Below are 8,361 nucleotides of genomic sequence, written 5' to 3'. Positions count from 1 at the left end.
AACCGATACCACATAGTGGTGGAAGGCAAATTGTTGATCATTGTGTTATATGTCATTGATTTGATTTTCAAAATTGATGATCAACATATCAACTCTTGCAAGGAGGACCTTGCAAGAGATTTTGAGATGAAGGACATGGAGGTCATGCATTAATTTCTTGGCATGGAAGTATGGCAGGGTGATGGGGAATTATTTGTGTCTTAAGGAAAGTATGCCAATGAGACACTCAGGAGGTTCTACTTAGAGAGAAACAAACCCATGGAGACTTCTCTAGCAAGTAATTAGAGGAAGGAGGATGCTACTTCAGGGGAGTAGTGGAAGCTATTGTTTACAGGAAGCTTGTGGGTTCACTGATGTATTTGGTGAACACACAACCGAATATGTGCTATGCAGTTAACCAACTTAGTCAAGCGATTGTTAGGCCTACCAAGTTGTATTGGAAGGCGAAAAAGCACGTGTTGAGATACCACAAGGGCACTAATTAGTATGGATTGTGGTATAGATAGATAGAGGGAGTGAAGCTTCAAGGATTCAACAATGCAGAATGGGCAGGGAGTCCCTCTGACAGCAAGAGAACATCAGGAGGGATATTCAGTATTGGGTTAGCGGCAATTTCTTGGTACAACAAAAAATAGAGATTGGTCACACTTAGTTTGGTGGAGGTAGTACATGGCTACAAGTGAGGCAGTATGTGAGGCCATCTAGATGAGGAAGATTCGAGTTGGTTTTTTTGTTCAGTAGATGGATTCAATTGTGATTTACTGCGATAATGAGAGTTGTATCAAACTCTCTGAAAATCCATTTTTTCGTGATCGATCAAGCATATTGATATCTAATATCATCATATTTGATATTGTTTATTGCTCAGGTGGATTATGTTGTTTGAGTACATTCCCACAGAGGAAAAAGATCCTAAAATTTAGACAAAGGCATTGTTAAGATGTAAATTTGAGTTTCACAAAGATAGGATCAGGGTAGCTGATAATTCCTTTCTTGTTGAGAGAGAGTGTTGAGAAATGGCAAAAATAAATTCTAGTTAAATTTTGCCTTGAATTAAACTATGAGTTAAACTAAGAATTAAAATCAAATTCTATTCTCATATCGACTTGTAAATAGTTAATTAAGTTTAATTGATTTAATTAGCTTAGGAATTTCAAGTTGTAAGTCTTTTGGTAGTCATGGATATGTTCTCCCTAAATTTTAGGGGTCCAGGATGAGTTTATTTGAGTTGTAATTAGATAACTCAGTTTGACTGAGTTATGGTAAGTTAAACTAGTTCTAACAGTTTGTGGAACTAGTAGAGGATTGGTAGTGAGTTGGTGCACTGATGCATCCTCAGGTGCTACTCTAGTTAACTAAATATTCCCTTATGAGAAACGCATGCATGTCAGTTAAGAGAAAGACCCAGTTGAGACTAGAGTGCAGGGATAGTGTACTACAGTTATATGATTTTCTAAGTTGTACAGATCATGAATGCAATTAGTTATGGGCCTAAGTTTAATGTGCAGTTTTGGAAGCATGATTTCCCAATTAAACAAGGGTTGTTTCTCTTGGGAATTGTGCAAGGAAATAGGGTCTCTGCAGGCAGCATAAATTGGCTAAGTGTTGGTAATTGCAGGCTTGTGAGGTAGAGAGTTGATCATACTTGCGTGGAATTGTTCTTGTGAGAACAATCTTTGTATTATCATTTTTTTAATGCAATAGATAATAGGGGTTTTGAGCAGTGGATTTCCCCTGAGAAACAATTGTGTTATGTGCCATTGATGTTCTTCCTCTCGTTGATTATTGTTTTAATTGATCATTGGTTTCTATTGTTTGAGAGTAGAGTAGATTATTTTCTTGTGTTTTATGAAATTACATGAGATATGAATCTACAGGAAAATCTACATTGTATAAGAGCATGATTTGTAGAAAAATCTAGAATCAAAATGTAAAATTGTTAATCACCACACATCACAAAATAAGCGCTACTTATACTTGGGCAACTATTAATCCATCATCACTTTCCACATATAGTACAAATGAATACCTGTGGAGCTTCAGCTGAAAGATGGTGATTAATTGAAATAATCATATTCGATATGGACTAGCATGTTTTCTTCATCTTCAGCTGCACCATGATAATAGAAATATAGACCCGAACAAAAACATTCACAACCAAAAATGCCTCAAAACACAAAATTACAAGATAGAATATACCCCAATAATCATACATACAGAAGCGAGGCAGTTGTAGCTTTAGACAATAGACCAATAATGTGAGTAGTTAAATAGTAACAATAGAAGCACAAAGCTAATTTGTGTCACAAGACATGTTAACCTTTCAATATTGGCCTCATCTATGAGATGCCTTATCATTGCTTTCGCTTAGACATCAGATACCAAAGGAGACCTACAGAATGCAGCTTTGGCATTTCAGATTACATGTCCGCCATCAACCAAGTGTGTTTATGTCCTTTCCATTTCCTCTTCTTCCACGTTAGCGATGGTGAGAGGGATTGACCCTACTAAAATTCAATTAAGAAAATAATATGTAACATTTTCTACCATCTCCTCATGCTTTGGATGCAGTAGAGATGTAAATATGCTTCTCAGATGAAATATATTTGGGGCATATTTGCCCTACATTTAATCTTTCTCATCCAATTTTTTTATAAAAAAATGTCAAAGAACCTCCTTCCACCTTGATATAGGATGCCTTTGACTAAAAATAATATATTTCTTTTATTTCTTTTAATTAGTTTGTTGTAAACAATGTTAATGGATAGAAAACTCCACCTTACTTCCCATCGCATTTAGGAGATAAATGACATGGTTATCTCACCACATGCACTTCCACATGTAAACTATATTCACATCCCTTTGCATTAAGATGACATCTCTCATTCAAATTGTGAGCTCTTGGCCCTTTTTTCATGGCTCCATGTTCTTCTGCAACTTTAGTGGTGTTTACTAACCATGGGTTGGATATTTCCACCACATCGCTAGCTTTGTGGACATTCTAGTGCATGGAGGTACTAGTCCCCCAAAGGATGGCCTTCATGGTACACTTTATGACAACAATTCCAACTTGGAGTTGGGAGGTAATTGTAGTCATAGAGATCGCTTGGATTTTGGAAGTTGTGCAGTGGGGTTCTAATCGAGAATGGGCAGTATGTGGAGAAGAAGCATGTCTTTCCCATAGTAGCTCAATGCCTGGCGGGTAGAATATTATGCAATAAATCTTTGTATTTCCAATGTTTGAATATTTTTTAGCATTTTTTATATTTGCATGGTGGAATTTGGTTTTTGATTTTTTATATTTGCATGTTTGGAATATTTTTGAAGATGCTAACTACTAGGCATCATTTGTTGTTGCAAGATGCTAACCACTGGGCAAAATGATGTGGTTGTGTGCAAGGAATCTAGTTACAGTGTGTAAGGGAAAGGGTTGTAATGTTGAGATATGTCGATTCCAGTCGCAAAATAGTAAACGCGTGTGAAAAAAGAAGAGATGAAGGAATTTGGGCGTGTGAAAAAGAATAAGATGATGGTTTATTATTAGCTTTTTTGGTTATACATTTTTTGTGATTTTCATGGGTATCGTCTGTTCAACGCCTTATCATTTTACTAAGAGGAAGATTCCAATATAAAAGACTTGTTTGTTTAATCCTTCAATTTTCTGAAGAGTACGATGATCGAAGGAAATTTGAAAAATTGAGTTGAGATACCATTTTTATTATGTTTTTTCCTTTAAAAAAGCTGATATATTAGTCTTCGATGAGGAAAAAACTAAAACAATGAATAATTTAATAACCTCAATTTTAATTATTATGTTTAAATATTTTATTAGTATTTATTTTTTAACACCCAATAGTTGATTCAAGCAGTAATTTATTTACAACTTATTTACATCTTTCTTTTGTTTTTCTGAAGGAGACAAACCTTTTATATGATTAAGCCGAAAATAATTTACATATTTTGCAACTATCCACTTCACAAAGTGGACTCAAAACAAGGGTGCTAACTCCCAATGATAAGAACCCCCATCCCAATACAAATAACCGACAAATCCTTTAGGATACCTACCCTAAACATGCTGGCTAATGCCTTAGCCGAGCGATTGCTCGCACCAGCACTCACTCAACCCACCTATTAAATCGTGGCCTTCCAATCCACATCTTAAACCGATGACAAAGATGAAATTTGCATCAAGAAGGCGAGCAGAACTAAACTCCCCTGCCCCACAAAAATATCTTGATCATTGATCCCTACCATAGAATCTGACGGTTGGAATGAAATTGCATAGCTCAACATGCTGATTTTTAGCGTACGATCAGGGCGGTTTTTCATCTGACCCCACTGCCACGTCTTGTTCACTGAATGGGATTGCTATAAAAAAGGAAAAAACTGCTTCCTGCTCATGAGGCTTGTGATCACCCCAAAACCACCCTGGCCAAGGTTTTCTGATTAGAGGCGAAGGATTCATCCTACCTGTTAAATCGTGGCCTTCCATTCCACATCTTAATCCGACAACGGAGATGAAATTCGCACTAAGAATGAGAACCGAACTTAACTCCCTGGCCCCACAAAATTGCACGATCAATCCTGATCGTTGATCCCTACCACAACAACTGACGACCGAAATGAATATCACACAGCTCAACATGCTGATTTTTAGCGTGCGATCAAGGCGGTTTTTCACCCAGCCCCACTTCCATGTGTTGTTCACTGAATGGGATCGCTGTAAGAAAGGGAAAACTACTTCCCGCACATGAGGCTTGCAATCACCCCAAAACCGCTCTAGCCATGGTATTTTGATGAGAGGTGAAGGTTTCAGGTTATCGGGGACACCCTGTGACCTTGTGAGAAGACGCTTTTGCCAGCTTGCTTCAAAACCATAGAAATAGAACTCCTTCTCTGCAACCACTGATGAACTGATTGAGTGTGATGCTCCGAATTGCAAACCGCCGAAGCATATCACTCACTGTAAAACCAATAATATACACTCCTCTGCTCATATCACTTCTAAGTTATCAATGCTTCCCTCCATGGCCCTGCTCCAAAACACTAGCCAATCTTCCTCCGCCTGGTCTTGGCACTTTGCTTTAAGACTGTGCTGAGGTAGCTCTTGCCATTTTCTTGCAAACCTATTTTTTGCGCAGTTCACTCCTTGATTAGCTACAAGATCCGCAAGTTTATTGGATGATCTTCGGACATGTTTAAAAGTTATAGTGCAGAGGCACAGAAGGTGGTTGTGGATCCATTGAAAGATTTGGATCAACCTCCAACTCCTTCAGGCCTTTTTCGGCTCCATACCCCAACTGATTCACTTGACCGAGTTAATGATTAACTCAGAATCTGCTTCAACAATCACATTTTGCCGATTATCCTGAATCAGGAATTCTAAACAATGCTCCATAGCCATAACTTCTGCCATATTATTGGTGGTTCTCCCAAGGTGACCATAGAAAATGAACAAGATATTTCCTCTTTCATCTCTTAATGCTCGGCCATGACCCGCAGGACCCGGGTTGCCCTTTGAGGCACTGTCAATATTGAACTTCAAAAAACCCTTAGGAGGTGCCAAAAATCAAGCTCAGAGTCTCTAATGAGAATCTTCCTTTCCTGATCCTGAGGAATGAGACCCTGTAACCCTAGCTGACAGAGAATCCTCAAATCTGGTTCCGAAGGAGGATTCTTAGGGAGATTTCAGACAATAGACCCTACTGTCTCATGAAGCTGTTTTAAGATTTGATCCAAAAGGTAAAGGGATGGTTTTTTAACATCCTTGAAAATTCTGTTATTCCTTTCTTTCCAAATATTCCATATAATGAAGTCGGGCGTAAGAGCCCAAGCAATGTTGAGGACTTCATTATTCGAAAAATTTCCTCTCCACTTGTTTAGGGTGTTGATGATGTTCCCTTTGTCCCTATCTGACTGTTCGAAAATGGCGGCAAAAGCATCCCACAACCTGGAAGTAAAGGTGCAGTTGTTGAGAAGGTGCTCCATTGTTTCCTCTTGAGCTTCACATAGCTGGCACCTAGAAGGCCCCAAAACACCCCTTTTCTGAATGTTGTCCCAAGTCAAAATCTTCCTATGCTGGACTAGCCACATGAAGAGTTTAATTTTCATCCAGCCTTGATCCCTCCATATTCTTTGCCATGCATTGTACGGTGCCTGGGAGACCAAACCAAGGAGAATGAGTTTATCTTCCTTAAGATTAAAGGTTCCCTCATTATTGTTGCCCCATCTTAGCTGATCATTCCCTTCTGAAACTAAAATTTTCCTTCGATCTAACTCTTGCATTAGCTTTTCAGCTTTAGCTTTTAAGGGGTTGTCATCCTTGAAATCATATTTCCTCAATGTTCTCCATTTTTCTATACTGTTGGTTCGATCCCAGAAATCCTTTACCTTGGTTAAACCTTTAGCATCTGCCTCTACCTTAAGTTCCTTCCATTCTTCTTTTAAAAGTATGGGTTCTTGTTGCCATCTGTCCTCCCAAAATAGAGCTAAGTTTCCCTCTCTAATTTCCCAGAAACCATTACCTTGGACTAGACCTCTATTATCCCAAGTCTTGTTCCAAATGTGTGATCCCTTAATAATTCCATCCATTCGTATATGATCATCACTTTGCCAAGGCTACCAAGGCCCATTTATCAGAGGCCTTGGCAATGTCTAATTGCATGATCATACCAGCCTTTCGATTGCTGGTCAAAGAGTGTACCACGTCAGGTGCTTGAATAATATTATTAAGAATTTCCTTCCTTCCACATACCCAGATTGTTCCATAGAAACCAGGGTAGGAAGGAGAGGTTTGAGTCTATTGACCACCACTTTTGAGATAATCTTGTAAACAACATTACATGAAGCTGTCGGTCTAAACTTGTGAGTAGTGTGGGCTACCTCTTGTTTAGGGATCAGGGCAATGAAGGAAGTGTTCATGGCTTTCAAAATATTTCTATTCATCCTAGAATCTTCTACAACATTTATAATATCTTGTTTTACGATATTCCAGCAAGCCTTGAAGAAATCTACATTGAACCCATATGGGCCGAGTGCTTTACCATTTTGCATTTCTTTAAACACTTCGATTATTGGCTTGTTAAGGTTGAAATTGTCCTCTCTGGACACCAGCCTAGGTATATGTCTTGTGAAGTTTCTGATGGAGTTTTCTCTGTCATAACATGTTTCCTTGGTTGTGCCTCGAAAGTGCTTAACAAGAACTTCTTCTATCTCTGCATGAGAGTTGTGAAGATTACCTCCCTCGTCCTTGATCACTGAAATTCTATTGTGAACTCTGTTAGCCATAGTGGATCTGTGGAAAAATCTAGTGTTTCTTTCTCCTTCTTTGAGCCATTGAACCCTCGATTTTTGCCTCCAAAATATTTCCTCTTGTTTGCATAAATTCTCCCATTCTTGATTACATTTGGTAGCCTGATCATTTCTGGTTTCATCGAAGCCATCTATGATAAGGGCTTGGTTGAGTTCCTGCATTTTACCCTCTACTACTTTTTTAGCTTCAAAAATATTGCCATGTTCATTCTTATTCCAATCCTTGAGCCGGAGCTTGATGTGTTTTAGTCTTTTCTGAAGAAGGAACATTCTAGTGCCCTGAATGTTTAAATATTCTGACCACCATTTGGCAATGTTGCTGGTGAAATCTGGCTGGGAAAGCCATATGTTTTCAAATCGAAAAGGTCTGTTTTGGGGAGTACCAATACGCTGCACCTCCAGATGAACCAGCCAGCGATCTGAGCCTCCAAAGGGTAGAATTCTTGCTGATATTTCCTTGTCATTGAGCATAAGGTCTTCTGATATCATAAATCTTTCTAATTTTGAAGCTACCTGAGACTCTCCTCTTTTATTGTTCCAAGTAAATATGCCATTACTCGTTACAATATCCACTAACTTCATTATATCTATAAAAGTCTAAAACTTCAGAGATTCTTTACTTATAACTTTGGTTCCACCTTTTTTCTTCGAAATTTATTTAATCATGTTGAAATCCCCTCCAATATCCATGGAATGCATGAATTTCTCTCTCTGAGAACCTCCAGAGAATCTAGAAATTTGAGTTTACCTTCCATTCTTTGGGGCCATAAACATTTGTGACCAGGTAGGTTTCTTTATCTCCTACTGGTTGTATGACCACTGATAAATATTCTCTAGATGCCTCAACATCTAAAATGTCTATTTTATTTGGATTCCAAAGGGTGAGTATACCTCCAGCTGTATTCTCTGCTTTGACTTCCAGAAACTCATAACGATTGAGCCATTTACTATGAATCTCTTTTATTTTTTGAATGGACATTTGGTTTCCTGGATGAAGATCACATCCGGAGCTGTTTGTTTCATTCTATTACTAATCAGTCTTTGTTT

At 38.3% G+C, this 8,361-nt stretch overlaps 1 non-coding gene across 1 annotated transcript; it reads right to left on the bottom strand.

Moving 5' to 3' along the window:
* Window positions 1-1,920: 1,920 nt before the first annotated feature.
* On the bottom strand, window positions 1,921-2,007 carry LOC149264263 (small nucleolar RNA U31b). Its single transcript, XR_016261424.1, has one exon. It is a non-coding gene; the product is annotated as a small nucleolar RNA U31b (small nucleolar RNA).
* Window positions 2,008-8,361: the final 6,354 nt, after the last annotated feature.

Source organism: Pinus tabuliformis, chromosome 6, assembly GCF_031772625.1.
Source record: "Pinus tabuliformis cultivar Carrire ecotype Pingquan chromosome 6, CPIR1, whole genome shotgun sequence".
NCBI lineage: Eukaryota > Viridiplantae > Streptophyta > Pinopsida > Pinales > Pinaceae > Pinus > Pinus tabuliformis.
Note: the sequence above shows the minus strand (reverse complement) of the source record. Positions and strands in the feature narration are given on the sequence as shown.